Source organism: Abramis brama (assembly GCF_963993115.1).
Source record: "Abramis brama genome assembly, chromosome: 22".
NCBI classification, from domain to species: Eukaryota; Metazoa; Chordata; class Actinopteri; order Cypriniformes; family Leuciscidae; genus Abramis; species Abramis brama.
In genome coordinates this window covers 26019302-26038021 of record NC_139984.1, presented here as the reverse complement: position 1 = coordinate 26038021, position 18720 = coordinate 26019302, and positions in this window count along the sequence as shown.

The window sequence follows — 18720 nt, the reverse complement described above, 5'->3', positions numbered from 1 at the left end:
AAACATTTAATTCATGCTTTAAAACCTAGTTATTGTATCAATAAATTGGCCAATGACACCAAAATAAAGGGTTTTTGTCAGCGGGTGAGCCACACTGGTCAAAATGTTTTGTTTTTTCACCATGGAAATATTTGTTATATACAAATTTCATGTTTGTTTTCCCCCCTACTTTTTGTTGACTCTAACTGCTTTCTATACTGTCAGTTTTATCTGTGCAAATACAGATTCAGAGAGTAGGCAAACATTGACTGTGGAAAGTCAACACTGTTGTACACAAAAGGAAAACAAACATTTGTATTCACACAGTACATTTAGTTTTGCAGCAATGTTACATGTAAACTGAAACTTTGTTCATTGTTTACACACTCTATTATGCATTTCTCTAACACATACAGTACATATCATCTTAGTTACATATCTTCCTATTGCTCTTCCATAACAGTAGTATTTAGTTTACATGTAACACATATCGAGAAAAAATGACTGTAAAAGTACAAATGTATACAGTACTGATTAAGCTGCTGCTGTTCAGAGCTGTGATGTTCCTTAATACACACACACACACACACACACACACACACACACACACACACACACACACACACACACACACACACACACACACACACACACACACACACACACACACACACACACACACACACACACACACACACACACACACACATATACAGTGGTCAACATTTGAAGTGGATCAAAAAAGTTCACCAAAGTTGCCCTAAGACAAGAACGGATATTGTTCAGAATTCATGTATAACTTTGATGAAAGGTTTTGATCCTCTTCAAATGTTGACTACTGTATATATACACTCGATGAACAAATGTTTAGAAGTTGTGAAGAATTTGACAATTTAGCTGAAGATCAACAAGCCATGTGCATTTAGTCATTGTGCAAATTGTAGACAATTGTATACTTACCCTTTTGCACACGTGCCAAAGCATGCAATGCAATTTGCTTAAATCAATAAGAAATTTAAATCTGATGTGAACCAGAAACCAGTTGTTCAGAGATCTGAACTTATTGTCTCATTTGAGATTTGAGCCAAAGCGTTTGAGAAAAACAAACTAATATGTCAGCATGTCTTGACATAGCAAAAACAATCGAGTTATTTGCTCAGATATTGGTTGTGATTGTTGGCCCAGAGTTCTTGCTTTGAATGTGTTCTTTGTCTATTGTATTTCAGAGCTTAGAATGCTTTAGTTAAGTCAGACCGCTGATGATGTCACCACATGGCACAGATGTTGCCATAACAACAGTCTCACAGCAGGTCTGCATTGTTGCTTAACCCTGGTTTATTGGCTAAGTAAGGAATAATGCAAATAGAAGAGGTCTAGACATGTTAGACGTGCTGTGCTAATAATCTGTGGTTTAGCTGAAATCCCTCCGATTATCTTTCTCTTTCACTTCCTCTCCTGCTTTCCCTCTCTCTCATGCCCCCGCCTTTCCTTCCTTCCCAGCTCTCTCTCTCTCTCTCTCTCTCTCTCTCTCTCTCTCTCTCTCTCTCTCTCTCTCTCTCTCTCTCTCTCTCTCTCTCTCTCTCTCTCTCTCTCTCTCTCTCTCTCTCTCTCTCTTTATTGATGGATGGATCGCTCTTGCACTTCCAATCTGCTATCTCGGCTGATGCGGTTAGGGCCTGTGACGCTGCTGCAGGCAGGAGAGAGAGAGAGAGAGAGGGATGGAGGGAGGGGTAGCCGAGCAGGACGAGGACGGGGTGATGTGGAGGACACGACATCTGGAAAACAAGCAAATGAAAACGAATGCTCGGGCACCACGCTACAGCAGACGGCACGTGCCACAGAAACAAACAATCTCGGCTTGCTTAGCATCAGCTACTGCGTTAAAGGCACCAGGCTACGTCAGCGCAAGCCTTTTGTGTTTCAAAAAAGATCTTGTTTTGATCAGGTTGAAACTGAAGGCATTGAATTCAAGATCACTCTCAGGTTGTCAGTGTTCAAGGTGAAGTGCAAGTAAATGTCCAGCAGAGGGAGCTGTTTGCCTCAGTCAGGTGCTCAAGGGCTGTCCTGTACCTGAATGCTAATGAGCTCCGGGATAATTGAATAATCTGCAGATACAAGTTTATAATTCAAATTAATAGATGCAGTAAATGATCCTATCCAGACAAGTGTGTCATTAATGCACACAATGTGGCGATCTGTGAAATGTCACCGTTTCAGGAAATGATCAGTCTAGTTGTACTCTACCTGTACACTGAGGTATTGAGCTTTTTTTGCATTTGTGTTTTATAGTCGTTTCTTGAAATGAAAATAAAGGACCTTAGTTAAATGGCAATTTGACATAAAATGATGTTCAATGGGTTGTTTGGTATGTTTTCCAAAGAAATTCCAGTGGACAATTTATTTTGGCACATATATTTGTTTGGCACAAGGAATTACTCCTCCTGAACACTATCAAGTTACCACAACTTTCCAAAAGAGAATAGAGTTAGAAAGAGATGCCAAATTTACTGTGACTCTCTTTTAGCAAAATTGGATTTCTCACACAATATAATAAAAATATGGGTTGCACTTTAATTTACAGCATGTGCACTTACGTGTACTATACTTACTTAAGAATACTGGTTAATATAATGTAACTACCTGGGTTAAGGTTAGGTTTAGAGGAAGGTTCTGGCCTGGGTTAGTACTAGTTTATTACCCAGTTATTGTAATATAGCCTAAAGTATGTTTAGGGGAACAGGATTGTAAAATAAAGTGATACTAAAATAAGACTATTCATTAATTCATTAAGCAATCTAGCTACCTATTTAACATATTAAACACGTTAATATTAGCAGTGACAATTTTCTTCTTAATTTAACATATATCCTTAATAAAAATGGTAACTTTTTAACTTTAGATTGAAATGTTGTTATCATTAATCTTGGGGATGTCGCTGAAGCCAGTTCGGGGGAAAGTGTGCAACATCGCAGCAGTGTTGACTAGTTTTATAAAATATATATTCAAAAATATATATACACGCATGTGAATATTAAAATTGAAAAGTAGTAAAATTATGAAAACATTAAATATTACAAATATTGAAAATATTTAAATTATAAAAATGTAAAAATATCAAATATTTGAAAATATTACATTTAAAAAATAAAACAATTATTTTCAACTTAATATTATTTAAATAAAATCTGAAAATATTAAAAATATTGTAGAAAATAAATAATTAAAAAATAATATATACATAAAATAATGGATATTCATAGATGGAGGAAATGCATCATCAAACTTTGTGAATTGGGCTAATTGAACAGAACTCTACTTTTATTGTGTTTCACATTTGTGTCCAATTAAATATAAGATGTCTACCCTGACTACGGTCCATTAAGACACATTTCTGAATTCAAATTTACATGGATAATTAGCTTTAAACCATAAACAATCTACTTTGGTTTTGCAGTTTTATTAGTCCTGTTCTGTTTATTCAGTCTCATAGCGTGTATTTTATTTCACCGTACCTTCACATTTTATGTTTCTCGTTGCCTTTGTTGCAAATCACTCCGATTCATAGAAAGTGCAACTGTGAATAATTAACACAGTAAACTCAATTTAAATTCTATTTCTGGACCGGTTTGTCTTGTGTATGTTGGCACATTTATAAGTAACTTAATCTGTCAATGCCAATGTTCTCAGACGTTTCTTTGATTTTCCAGGTGAGAAGAACATGTAATGCTATATGTAGGACACTGACCTAAACTGCTTGACCTCTGGCAAGGCCGGTCAAAGGTCAACTCACTTGACATCTCTGGCCATATCTTACTGATGAACACGCCCAGACCGAGTCAGATGCACATCTGTGCTTGTGAGACAAACAGTATCAAGTGCGGGCGTAAAATGACACATGGAAGTAATCTGTTCATCTCTGCTCTGGGCAAGAGGTATTTTTAATTTCACTGGAGGATAAAAAGCCAGCGGCAGAACTCCATCCATTTTGTATGGTGCCTTAATTTCACACAGCCCACGGAAAATTGGCAGTCGATTTATTTTTTGAAGATCCCTCCATTGATAGTAATTAAATTTGCTCTTGTCTCTGTTTTTTTTTTTTTCTCTCTCTCTTTTCTCCATATCTCCTCCTCTCTTCTCCATCTGTATGCCTGTACTCCCTCTTCTCATTCTCATTGGCTGTCATCCCTCACTGTCATACGGCCGCTCCGAGCCATCGACCTCTGCTCTCAGCCCGGTTCAGCAGCGGGTCACCAGAGGGAGGGGGGCGCGTGTTATTGGGGGGTGCCAGCTTCCTTCCCTCGCCACGGTTACAGCTGCTGCTGCCATGGCAACTGGATAGCAGAGCGGACCCGCGTGCAGATACTTGCAGAGAAAGACGCTCTAATGGTGTGTTACTGGGCCCTGATGTGCTTTAAAACGGGTTTAGCTACATAAGTGAAAATGACTTGAGAAAACCTCAAATTTTGACTTTCATGTTTTGTTTGTCTATTCAAGTAGTATCCAACAGGTTTATTTTTTTTAGGGGTTTGGAACTTTACTTCACATTTACAGAAACTGGGTTGGGCTGGTAATTGATGTTGACCAGGAGCATGTCCTAGTAGACCTAATTATGTCATGTGATTTTTGGTTTGAATTTATGGATATTTAAATTCTGGCCTATACCAAAGCTGATAATTATTTTTATGTTATGGTGATAACTGGTAAATGACTAATATATATATATATATATATATATATATATATATATATATATATATATATATATATATATATATATATATATATTCAAATGGTGCAATTATTAAAATATTTTGTAATATTATTTTCAACTTAATATTATTAAAATATTTAAATGATAAAAGTAGTAAAATTATCAAAACATTAAATATTACAAATATTTAAAATATTTAAATTACAGAAAATATAAAATATTTAAAATTCTAAAAATGAAAAAAACCAATAAGATTTTCAACCTATTTAAATAACATTAAAATTAAAATATGAAAATATCAACTATTAAATGATAAATTAAAATTCAAAACATTAAATGTTTCAAATATTGAATATTAAAATTACTAAAAAAATTACAATGTAAACAATTTTTAATATTAAAAATATATAATTAAATATTAAAAATAAAACAATATTTTCAGCTTAACATTATTAAATAGCATTAAAATATTACAAATATTGAATATTAAAATGATAATATAAAAAATCTAAATATAAAAATAGATAAATTAAACGATATTACATTAGAAATATATTAAATATTAAAATGATTTAAAATGATATTATCAAAACAAAATGTTGCAAATATTGAATGTTAAAATAATAAAACAAATACTAAAATGGAAAAATATTAAAGTATTAAAAATAAAACACTGATACTAGGCTACTACTAAAAAAATTGGACATGGCATCATTAAAATGTACAGTATTAAAAAATGAATATTAATTTGCTTAAGATTATATTTAACACTGTCAATTATTTGTGTTTTTAAAGAATAACTTGAAGTGTGTTTTAGAGGTAATCTAAATGTAGAAATAAGGCAAATAAACATGCACACTTAAATATCCAATATTGGTCAATACATAACCAATATGGGCTGATGCAGTACCTATATGTTGTGCATCCCCATTTAAATCAATTGTCACATGGCTAACATTGTCATTTGCAGTCAAAAGGGATTGGTTAGAAATAGAAACTGGCTTTCCTCTGCTGAGATTTGGCTCCACACACATTGTTTTTCTCCTTCTGTTATCATATCAGGGAGTTTTATTGTCACCCTTGTCTTGCACATCGTGGCTAGTGATCTCTGTAAAGCTACTTTGGAAAGACATGAGATGTGAGAAGCGCTACAGAAGTAGAATTTGACTGAGTTGATTCAAGCATCATGCTTGTCGCATGTTGCCAAACGCTCTAATGAAGAGCAGCGCTGCATGTGCGTAACAGACAGCACTCGTATGCTATAGCTCATCACGCCTGCAGTCAGCTCACACTTGAAAATCTACAGTACACGCCAGAGGAATGTTTAATAAATCAAAAACTGATTAACGACATGATGTTGGCATCTTGGTGCAGATGATAAAGAGTCACCTGCGAATTGTGAGGTCAAATGAAGGAGAGAAAGTGAGTGGGAATGAGGATGAGAATAGAAGAAATAGCCACAAGCGTAGTTCCAGATCTCTCCAGGTGTTTCGGCACTGAACGGACTTGCTTCACTCAGAGCCCCGGGCCACGAGGTTCAGACCAGGTGGAGCTACTACAAAAGAGACTATTAATTATGCCTTCACCCCCCCTTCTTTTCCTCTCTTTCCCTCTTTCTTTCTCTCTTTCTTTCTCTCTTGCCAAACAAATATGATGGATGGGGTTATCAGTGTCTCACAGAAGCATGAACGTTGTCAGGTGTGCTTTGATGTCCGACAGCTTGAATCTCCTGCCTTGTGCTTTGATGATGTGCTTGAAATCCAGATGAATTGACATACTGTAGTTCACACTCCATACAACACGGCGGGCCATTAAACACACTCCACATAAGATTTAATACACTTGTCTTTGCTTTGATAGCGAGCTCTACTTTGCACTTTTAAACGCGATTCCCCACAGAGCAATGGCAAAAGCTATTGCCCTTATCACAAAAAATAACTTTATCTATTTCACTTCACTTCGTAATGCAGCCTAAAAGCGTTTGTTACATGTGCCACCTGTCTTTACTATTTTTTATAAGTTTATTGCTCTCTAGGAGGTCTTGGGATTGTGTGTTGTGCTTCGGGCAGCAACTTGTGAGAGGATTAAGTTTTTGTGCTGTACCATTGCCATCCAATAGGTGGCGCTCCTTACATAAAACACACTGGCTTTGGTCCATTGAATGCAGAAGGACAGTTTCCACTTGCTCTTTGGTTCAGGGTGTTTTTTTAGGGTTGTGCGCCTTTCAGAATTCAGAATACTTTGTATTTGAATTGAATCTGAATTGGTAGCAAACAGGATGCAGAATTGCTTTGTTTTAATGAAAGGAAGTAAAATGAATTGGAAATAAATTGGAATTCATAAAACTGTAATTTTTAAATGCAAAGTTGGACAAGACAAACTATAAATGTTGCCTTGTTAAAGCATTGCTGCATTGTCTTTGAAAATTTGGCAAAAGTGTTTAAAATATGAAGGTTGATGGGCCTCACAGGATGCAGAATTGGAATTCAAATTTGAATGTAAGGAACTAGAATTAAAATGAACAGTAATTTAAAGTAGTTCAAATAACTTTAATTTAACTAGAACATTTTGAAAAATGGCAACCTAAACAAAAAGTTGCTTTAAGTTTAATGTTTTGAAAATAAGTTTTTGTCTTAAGTTTAAAGATTTATTTTCCGGGTGGGTGGGTGGGTGGGTAGATAGAATGATAGACAGAAAGAAAGAATGATAGACAGACAAAAAGAAAGAACAATAGACAGACAGAACGATATACTGTAAGATGGATGGATGGATGGATGGATGGATGGAAAGAAAGAAAAAGAAAGAAGGAACGATAGACTGATGAAGACAAAGAACGATAGACATACAGAACAATAGACTGTAAGATGGATAGATGGATAGATAGATGAAAGAATGATAGACAGAATGTTAGACAAAGACAGACAGACAGACAGACAGACAGACAGACAGACAGACAGACAGACAGACAGACAGACAGACAGACAGACAGACCGAATGATGGATGGATAGATATGGGAAGATGGATGTATGGATAGATATATGGGAAGATGGATGGATGATTGGGAAGATAGATAGATAGATAGATAGATAGATAGATAGATAGATAGATAGATAGATAGATAGATAGATAGATAGATAGATAGATAGATAGATCGATCTGATTTAATAAATTAGTTTGTGTGGACCAGAGTGGAAGAACACTTAATTTCCCAGAATGCATCAGAAATTCCTCTTTCTGTCACTCTGAATCAAATTCTTATGTGGTGTGGCAATTGAATTCAAATTTAAACTGAATTGAAAGGAATCCAATTTTATCAGTCGTGAATTTTGTGCAACCCAGTTAATGGTGTGATTCATTTGATCAAAGATCATTAGAAATTATTATATGTGAAAGGATTTTTGTATATTGCCAAAAGTACATCAAATATTTTAACGTAAAAGCGAAATCTTTTTAGGTCACATTAAGAAGTCAACCAGTTCCAGCAAAGCTAACATATACCATTCCATAGCAGCACTGAAACATGTTAAATGACTATATAACACCTCTTATACAATATAAATTGTGGTGCTAAATTTTTGATGTTGATTTAACAACGTCGTCCCCGCATCCGGTGAGTTGGGCTGAGGCTGTGCTGTTAATGATAGCCCTTCTGTTCAACTCCGCGTGTCCCTGGAAGTCAGGTCGCCAATGAATCATTTACATTGTTTTAATCAGGCGAGTGAGACTGGCATGCATAAATGAGCACTGGAACCTATTTGCACTTGGTTTGCGGGGGAGAGCGGCCGGTTCCTCCATCTGAAGCGGCAGGGAAATGAGGGGCAGTGCTCTGGAACGCCAAATGACCAGCCACCGTTTGGAGTCGCCCTTCAAAGAGGCAACGACTCAAGGCGCCTGGAGTTTGTCTCTGTTCCTGATTAGCTCTCCAACCGAATGGATCGTGCAGATGCGGAGGTGTCAGTGACAGAATCAGGACAGGCTTTTTTTTTTTTAGCTCAGGTGGGTAGACAAGTTGGCACGAGGAAGGAGCGACAGGCCAAAAGGTGTGCGTGCAAAAGGCTGGGGAATCATTAGCGAGATACAAATGTTAGTTTGGACGGGGTCACGGATCAAAGGGGCTGAAATGCTCCCATGTACAGGCAGTGAAATGACTGCGCTGCTCTGCCACCGAGGTGTTTCTCCGCTGTTCCCGCTGCCAGAGACTTCCAGTAAATGGGAGTTTTTGCATAACGTTACTGCAACTGCTTTTTCCCTCCACTTAAACTGAACAGAGCCATTACAGAGCTCTCTCTCTCGACCTGCAGTATTCCAGCACACTGCATAATTGCATACTTGTATTCTGTCCCCACCTCCACAGGAAAACTGTAAAAAAAGTATTGTAATTTTAAAGGTTTAGTTCATCCAAAAATGAATATTCTGTCATCATTTACTCACCCTCATGTTGCCCCAAACCTGTATGTTGGTACAGGGTGTTACAACAACACGAGGATGAGTAAATGATGACAGATTTTTTTGGGAGAAGTATCCCTTTAACGGTAATGGACTGTAAAATGCTACTGTAACAACTTGATTGGTTAACAGATCAAATCGGACATTTCATGTAATTCTACAGTAAAATACTGTTTAGTTTACAGTTTTTGAAAGTGAAAAACTCCTTTGAAAATTTTATTGTAAATTTAGGTAAACTGTAAAACCAAATATTTTGTTACAATTTTTTTTTTTACAGTGAATAACAGCATGCAATAAGCTGACATACAAGTCCACCTTTCACCTTAGATAAAAAATCACGGTTTGTTAGATCAGCAAAACAAATAAGTCAATAGTCGAGGCTAGGGAGTCCTCCCAGGAGTGGCATCCATCTTGGCGGTGACTGGCAGCTCTGTCAATGAGCGGGAAGGCAGTAATGTGTTGGCATTTGGAGGGCAGCAGGAGGAGGAGGAGGTGCTGGTAGAGCTGATAAGGAGGAGAGAAGAGGGGGAAGGCCCATTCTAATCAACACTTTGCTCTATTAATAACGCATGAGATAGAGGAACAGCAGAACTCCCACTGATGAGCTTGGCACTCACTCGCTTTATAGAGTGGCTTAGTGTTGATGTGGTTATATGCTGTTTATTTTCTCTTTGATTAGAAAGAGTTAGCCAAGTCTTCTTGGAACAGTGTTTACCCAATGCATAACTCACTATCTGGTCCTTCTGGATAGTCATTCAGTGACAGTAAAGACATTTATAATGTTACAAAAGATTTCTATTTCAAATAAATGCTCTATTTCAACTAATTTGATTGATTTATTTTGCTTGAGAACAATGGAAATGCTAAATATTACTGAACTGGTTTGTAGTTCTCAACACCTTACTGATGCTTCCAAAACTATCAAGTCATTTTTGAAAACCTTGTCTATGTTAGCCAGCTAGATAACATTATCATGGTGACAGATTAGCAGAATGCGCAAAAACAATGTAGAATACATAAATTCAGAACATTTAAGTTTGCAAGGCATAAAAATGGGTGAACAAGTAAGAATTTCCGTGAGGGTGCGTCTCAGTCAGCTCCCTAGTTCAGGGCACTAATCAGGGAGTCGGCCATTTTAAGGGCTGTCTCAATCGCAGAATCCCTCTAGGGCACTGAAACGTTCGCTCCCTAAAAAGTTCCATAATGCACCGTGAAAACCAGGGAGCATCGATGTGCAATGTTTTTAAAAATACAAACCAATGTTTTATTATATTTCAGCAAAATATACATTGCAAGACAGGTAATGAATATAATCTAGCTATATCAGAGCTATATAATCTAGATTAGAAAGATATTAGCTGTTGTTCATAAATACAAGTAGTGATGTTGTACAATGAGGATGTTGTCACGTCGCCGGAAATAGTCATCAGTGTCCCAATGTGTAGTGAGCCAGCATCTTTAACTGTCCTTGCAGTGCCCTAATTCGTGAACACGATACTGATTCACGAGCTGGGGAGTTGATTGAGACGCACCCTAAGAAAGGGCAAGTGATGGTTCTGTCATCTGATCTAAAACTTTTTGTTAAGCCCTACTTGTTCCACATCCCTGTTATGTAATCATGATCCAAACTTTTGCTCCACACCTTTTGGGTTGTGTAGCCTAGTGGTTGAAGAACTGGTAACTGAAAGGATGTAGGTTCCAACCCAGCAGGAGGCGACCCATGATCTTTCTCCATTGTGCACTTGAGCAAGACACTTAACCTCATGTTTCTTCAGGGGGATTGTCCCTGTAATAAGTATACTGAGAGTTGCTTAGGATAAAAGCATTAACTACATGATAAATTAGCAAAGTCTTACTCAGAGGTTTTTTTCCTCTCATTAACCGTATTCCACAGTCCTGTTCCATAATCCTTTCCCGCAATCCTATTTCACAGTCCCTGTTCATGAGTCTCTGTCCTGTTCTGCAGTCCTGGTATATAGTCCTGCATCATGTTCCTGGCAATCTTTGAGTCCCCAGAGTGATGGTGTGAACCGGTGAGTAATCTCCCTGCTAGTATGCCTGAGTTTCCATTGATTTTGTCTCAACTTCCAGCTCCCCCAATTACCTCCATTCAAGCCTGTTAGTGACCATGACGTCAGGGGAGTGATAGTGGATCCTGGTCTTTGCTCTCTGATCTGTTTGTTTGCACAACTAATTATTCCTGCTGCTTCCTTTCATTAGGAGGAGCTGAGCTATTGGGTTGTCTGGAACACTAAGTGCTTATTTTGTTTGGTGTGCAGGGACTGGATAAAGAGAGAACTGGCTGTAGAGGGTTCAGACTGTTTTGTTCTGTACTGCAGGGCTTGGTAATGGAAATATCTAAACCTCATATAGCCTAGAGAATTTGCAACTCAAAATGGCCGCAAATGCAACTTGATTTTACCTTGTATCTCAGTTTCAAGGGATCAGTGCTTGTGCCATCATAGCGAAGTCTTTGCTATTTTCTTTTTGCCACTTTTGTTGACTTGATAGTTGGAAGAGGATAAGGATTGGGAACCTAAACTTGCCTTGTCCACATGAGCACCTTTGTCCAGTGTGTGATGCTCTTGCTAAATGGTTAACGGCAATGTAAATATTATTTCCACAATGTGGAATTTCGTTTCTGCCTCAGAGGATAAATAAATAAATAAAGGTAATCGTGACTTTTCTTAATCACATTATATCTGGTATTGCCACTTTATGTCTTGCTTTATTTCTCATAATAGCGACTTATCTAACAGTGCAACTTCATACTGTATCTCGCAATGTGACTTTTTAACTTTCAATGTAAAATATATATCTCGCAGTTGTGATATGAAATATCACTCTATATTTTACAATATGACTTTGATTCTTATTTTAATCTCCCAATTGCATTCCTGCAGCTCAAACAGTAGATCATAGAGCTAGCAACCCCAAGGTCACGGGTTTGATCCCCATTGAAAACTGATAGAAATATAGAACTTCAGTGCAATGTAATTCGCTTAGCATATTTAAACCATTACCTTCTTTATTTTTTAGTCCAGGTGGAAACATGTTTCTATATTAGTGTGACATATTCATGAGCAAGACAGGATATTAAACGGGAACAAATGGGGGCGAGAATTGATGAAAAGTGGGCGTCCATGCCATAATGAATCCCAAATGTGAGCTTGCTAAAGTAATGCCTAATTAACTATTTGGATATTAGCTACCATTATCGTTTCAGAAGACGAGCAAGTTACATTTTGATAAAATATTTTTTGGAATTACACGCTACTGCACAATAAAACAAGAGACAATTTAGATTTTATGTTGACTTTAAAGTGGACATAAAGGCCTTTGCAAGGGGTTAACATTTCTTTTACTTAATGAGACCACTCCGAACAAATCCTTACAGCCTGTTAATGAGGACAGGAAGTCAAGAAGACTTACTCTCATTTCCTCAGCCTCGGCCCACTCTTATTTAGTCTGGCTCTCGCCTCTCTCCGAGTGCTTGCTTGCATCTTGTGTTTGTGTGTTAGGTTTTTTCCCCCCTGTTAAACTTCATTGTAGTGAATTATGTCTGGGAGGGTTGTGCGAGCAAGCAAGACCCTGCATCTGCAGTCCCCCTCCCCCCTTTCCCAGCAACCCCAGTGCACTCAGCAGTGAGAGGAGAGTGCCAAAGAGAGCACAGCCGTGGCTCCTTAATGACTCCCATCCCTCTCCGTGCCACGTTATTAATTAGCTCAATGATCCTTGCCGATGGGACCTGGGCGGCGGATTAGAGCCCCCAGCACACACCCGCGGATGCCACTGTCGGAAAGGTGAAGAGGGACAGGACCGTGCACTGCGTGTCTCTGGAGAACCTGGGCACTGCAGCCAGTATCACTCTCAGAGCCCATGGGAACCAGGTGTGTGTAATAGAGAGATAGTGAGAAAGCGGAATGCAGTGTGTGTACATGTATCTATAAGAGATAATATGTGAGGAAAGCATACAAGCGTATATATGCCGTGCTTACTTTCCTAGTAATGTCTTTCCCTGTGGATATGTGACAAAGGAGAGTCCTGTCGCCCACCTGAGTGTGATTGAAATCTCTCCTCTACGTGTGACTGCAGGAGACAGTGTCTCCTTGCCCTCCCATCGAATCAATCTGTTTATCTAAGGCCCGGTGCTCATGGCACATACATTTGCGTTGGTCAAAATGAAAAGAAAGTGTGAAAGAGAGTGGGACTGGCCTCTCCAGATGCCTGGCAGTGGCATGGAACAAATTAACATAAATGTCATTGTCAGAATGGAATGAAGACAAAATCTGGGCTTGAAAGCAATCTGTGCCGCCAGCTGATGACAAGGAGACTCGTTTTAGCACACAAAACGAGTCTGTGTGCTCGTTTGCACACAGAGTCCAACTGAATTGGACCAACGGAACCAATTGGACTGAGTCCAGTCAGACAGTCTGGTTGGAAATAAAGGTTTTTATAATATTTAAACTCTACTTGCATTCTTTAAAGGTGATGTAATTGCCTTTAAACTCCAAAAAGAGACAAAGAAATTACCTTTGTCTCCCAAAGACATCTTTGTCGACCAATATGGGTTTTTCAGGGGCTGATATCATGCTGATTTTGAATCGAGGTAACAAACATTCTCCTTTGTTACATTTACATCTACATTGCAATTCTGCATCAGATTTTAATGTAAGGAAGTATAATTAAAATTAATTGAAATTCAAAGACATTCATATAAGAGACTTTTAACTAGAAAAGTACTATTGGATGAGATCTGAACTGTGCTGGATGATGACATTGTTTCCTGCAGAACTGCTTATAGATTAAATTAATTTAATAATTGATGATATTAACTGAACTGAATCAACACTGAACTGCCTTCAGCTGAACAATGACACTTTTTTCTTTTAGAGCTGCTGTATTTTTCTGTATCATTGAATCATTTTCCTGTTATCACTGTAAAAGCTGTTTTGAAACAATCTATATTGTATAAAGCACAGTATAAATAAAGGTTTGACTTAATAATATTCGGTCAATAAATTGACTTCAATAAATTGATTTCAAAAATTGACTTGAAAAAGCCTTGAAATTGACTAAAAACCCTTGAAACCTTGAAGCATAGATAGAGAAATAGGTATTTGAAATTACACTTTTTATTTAGTTTATATATTTTATAATATTTAATAATTTTTTGTGGCTTAGGATGGAAGAAACTTAATTTCCCCGAATGCATTACCTGTGTTTAATTTATTTGAATTTCAATTCACTAAAAATCCTCTTCTGGTTATTCTGATTGAAATTGGTGTTGGGATTGGAAATTAGGGCGGGACTGTCTGTTTCGAAAGGCAAGAGACAGTCGGGTGTTTGGAAAGTTAATTTGTTTTTTGCAATCCCATCTAGTGCCGCTAGTGACACCAGTTAAGTCAAGCCAGCCGAGCTCAAAATGAGAGAACCACTTCCCTGGGGTTGGATCAGAGTACATTTCTAGATTTGGAAGCCTAGCTGCATCTTTATTGGTCCAAAATCAGAGCGTCAACACATGTGGTGGGCCATTTGGGTCTTGTCTGGGTAAATTGGCATTCAAGTCGCATCCTGCTTGCAGTCTGATCCTGGCGGCTGCGATAATGCTAATGGCAGCGTGTTGGCGTGGCGTTGAGACACTCGCTCTCCAGCATCATACGTCTCTATATGGCTCTCGGCATCACCAAGGTGACAGCTGCGCGCTGCCTGTGTGATTATTGACTGGGTGAACTCGGCACGACCCCGCTGGTGTGCGAGTAAAGGGCAGGGAGTTAGTGTATGCCGCACTGTCTGTCAGACATGTCAATACTGTGATGAATGGAGGAGCTGGTTATTAAAGCAGAATTAGAGCGGGGGGCACGGGGAGGGGGGCGGATTTGGAGGAAGGCGATAAATGATGGTGCAAATGGCTCTGCAGTCGAGGGCTGTAGTGCCGGATGGCACAGCATCAGTGTCATCCGTCTTTATTATCCTCCAGGGAGAGGAAAGAGAGAGAGCGATAGAACGAGAGAAGGTTGGGGAGCGGTCAGGGATACAAGAGCCCATCAAAGAGCCTTGCCTTGCACTGAAAATCCCCCTGCTGGCCACTTTCTCTCCTCCTCTCACCTTTAAGTCGTACCCTTCTCCTTCTTTGACTTCTCTGCACTCTTTCGTTCTCCTTCTTTCCCCTCCATTTTCTCCAGCACAGAGGGAGGGGAAGACCCCCTACTGCTATTAATCATGGTGAAGTCTCAAAGCCCAGCGGCTGTGCATACTCATGCAGGCAGACACACCAACATCCGCGCACACGGGCGATGTGTGGACGGGCCAGCCGGTGGGTTCACTGCACAGTCACAGAGTGTGAGGAGAGAGGGTGATTGGAGGAGCTGGTGTTTGGCCGGCCCCTTCGTGACATGCCACCCTGACTACAGATGAGGATGCTGCTCGCTATTCGTATTCTCCCCTCACGCGCAACCGAGCCCACAGAGAGGCTGTTGGTTTTTTCTAATTAGTGCTTTATTTATTGATACCCCAGTTAACATCTCTCCTAATTTTGGGAAGACTCTGTCTCTATTACTGGAGGGATTCATCTGCTTCAGTTTCTTTATTTTGCTCCAGAGAACATGGAGATGTTTAGCTCACCTTCCTCTCTTTACCAACCAGTTCTATTTTTCCTTTATACAAATGGCCTTGTCTTGATGAATACTCAAATTTATAGTTGTACCTTCAGGGATCCATATTGCATTAAAAAGGGTCGACAATGGTGACAAAAAAAATTAATATGTGCGACAGTCATTTAAAATCTATTCATCATTATACGTTGAATAAGACTAAGGCTGCATCCGAAATCGCATACTTCCTTGCTGTATAGTAGGCGATAAACAGTATGTGAAAAAAGTAGTATGTCTGAATAGTATGTAGGCAAAAAGTACATACTGGTCATCTCATAAGGCCATTAGAGTGGATTTGTGAATGGTAGTGAACTTAACTGACGCAGGTATAGGTAATGTGGTAATGTCAATGTATGTCTGTATTACATTCATATTACACACACTCATACTATATAGAGCATACTGTTTTAGTGGACATGAAGTCATTACTTATTCAAAATAAGTACCTACTCTAGAGAGTCTGTGATTTCAGACACAGTCCAACTGCCTTGTCTTAATGAATGCTCACACTTGTACTTTTAGGGTTCTATACTGTGATAAAATGGTCGAAAACTGTGTCAAAAAACACCTGCAATCTTTCTAAAGACGTAAATAACAGCATTTTACGAATCATGAGATTGCCAGTGATGACTAGATTTTTAATGATTGTCGCCAATTTAGTTTTTTTTGACAACGAGCCATGATTTCCGATTCACACACAAATTACTCTTTTGAAATAAAATTGAATACTTCCCTACTATATGCGTAAAACAGTATGCCAAAAGAGTAGTATGTCTGACTACATAGTATTTGTAAAACAGTAGGCGAAAATGTTGTACCTATTCAGACAGTATGTGATTTCAGATGCAGTGAAAATGATTTGCCAGGTCGGCGCCGATGGCCTCGTGGTCAGCGCGCTGACATGCAACGCTGTTGCGCTCGGGTGGCCCGAGTTCGAGTCCCGGTTTGTGGACCTTTCCCGATCCCATCCCCCGACTCTCTCCTACCTCGCTTCCTGTCCACTCTACACTGTCCTGTCACAATAAAAAAAGGCAAAATCACCAAAAAAACAATATACAAAAACAAGAAAAGAAAATGATTTGCCAGAAAATGTGATTTGAATCTTATTCGTTCAGCAAGTGAGTCGTCGCGTAGTTCACAACAGTGAACACTGAACTATGGCACATTCAGAATGAACCAAGAACCGTTACTGTGATGTGTTTGTGTGTGTGATACTTATTTACAGTACAGACTGATTGCTCATATAACATGTAATTAAAGATACATTTTTGCAACAGTGTGGTATTTAAGTTAATTAGAATTAAAATAAAATAAAAAATACACAGTTTATATGTGGTTATTGTTTAGTATGAGGAAACTTTTGTTTGGGGAAAAAGACATTTTATTCAGTCTGGAGCCCTGACTATCCAGTTTTCTTTCTCACATTTCAGCTGCAGAGTGCTTGTTGCTTTAACTTGCCCTGTTTTGGCAAGTGATCCCACGCCATCTGCGTTCTGTCGTTCCGCCACTTAAATGAAAGTCTGGATCATTGTTGCGGTAGACAAAACATTTACTCGAGGTCTTCAGGAAGAGAGCCAGAACACTTAGAAGGATAACTGTGTTTGAGATTAATATGATCAAGTTGTTGTCTCATGGTCACTCCCATAATGTAAGAGAGACTCTTAACCTCAAAATCTCTTACTCAACCCTCTTAACATCTGAAAGACAAACACAACTAATTTTAGGAAAAACGCCAAACACGGTCCTTAATTACCAGCCACTCCCTTTGACCAGCATGTTATTCACTCTCATTTATCCGTGTCATCTCAGTGTGCGGCCACTGTAAGGCTGACGGTCATAAAATGGGATCTTAACCCCAGAGTTCAGTCATTCACAGCTCATGTCCTTTTTTTCCACACCGTTTTTATCTTCCGCTTAGATAAAACTTGGCTTGCTGCTAATATTCTTGAAATAAATCCCTTCAGCCTTTTTTCTCTCCGCTAGTTTTATTTTTGACAGTCAAGTGAGTGTGGCTCTATGTTCTACATTAAAGGAATATTATGAGTTCAGTGCATATTAAGCTCAATCGTCAGCATTTGTGGCATAATGTTGATTTACTTCAAAAATAATTTTGACTTTTTGCTAAAGGGAAAAAAAAGTATGCACTTACAATGGAAGTGAATGGGGACAGTTTTTTTTTAATTAGAAATGTGAAACTTATAATTAATACATTACCCCCCCGATTTCACAGACAAGACTCTTAAAATGTGTCAGTGTCATTGTTTTGTTTCAAGATGCACACCAGTAATGTTTTGTTGTAAGGAACGTTTATAAAAGCAACTTAGGCCTAATTCTGGCTTAATCTAAGCCCTGTCTGTGAAACCAGGCATAATTCTTCTGTTAAAACGTGCATTATTTTAGCAGTAGCAGTACATGTTTATATCATAATTTTACAGTCATTTTAGAATTACCAATATGTTGCCATGGAAAGATGTTGTAAAATTGAATTTAACGCAATTTTTTTTTTTTTTTAAATCAAGTTAGCTATACTATTGAAACTAAGTATTTTAGCGTTTTCGGATTGACCCCATTGACCTGGCTTGACTTCCTTTGTAAGTGCCTCTCTGTTAGGGCTGCACGATAATGGTTAAACTGATAATCACGATTATTTTGCTCTAAATTATAATCGCGATAATTAATCACGATTATTCTCATTTGAGAAACTACAGAGAAAGAGAAGGGACAGTTAATGGTTTATATATATATATATATATATATATATATATATATATATATATATATATATATATATATATATATATATATATATATATATATAGTGAGGAAAATAAGTATTTGAACACCCTTCTATTTTGCAAGTTCTCCCACTTATAAATCATGGAGGGGTCTGAAATTGTCATCGTAGGTGCATGTCCACTGTGAGAGACATA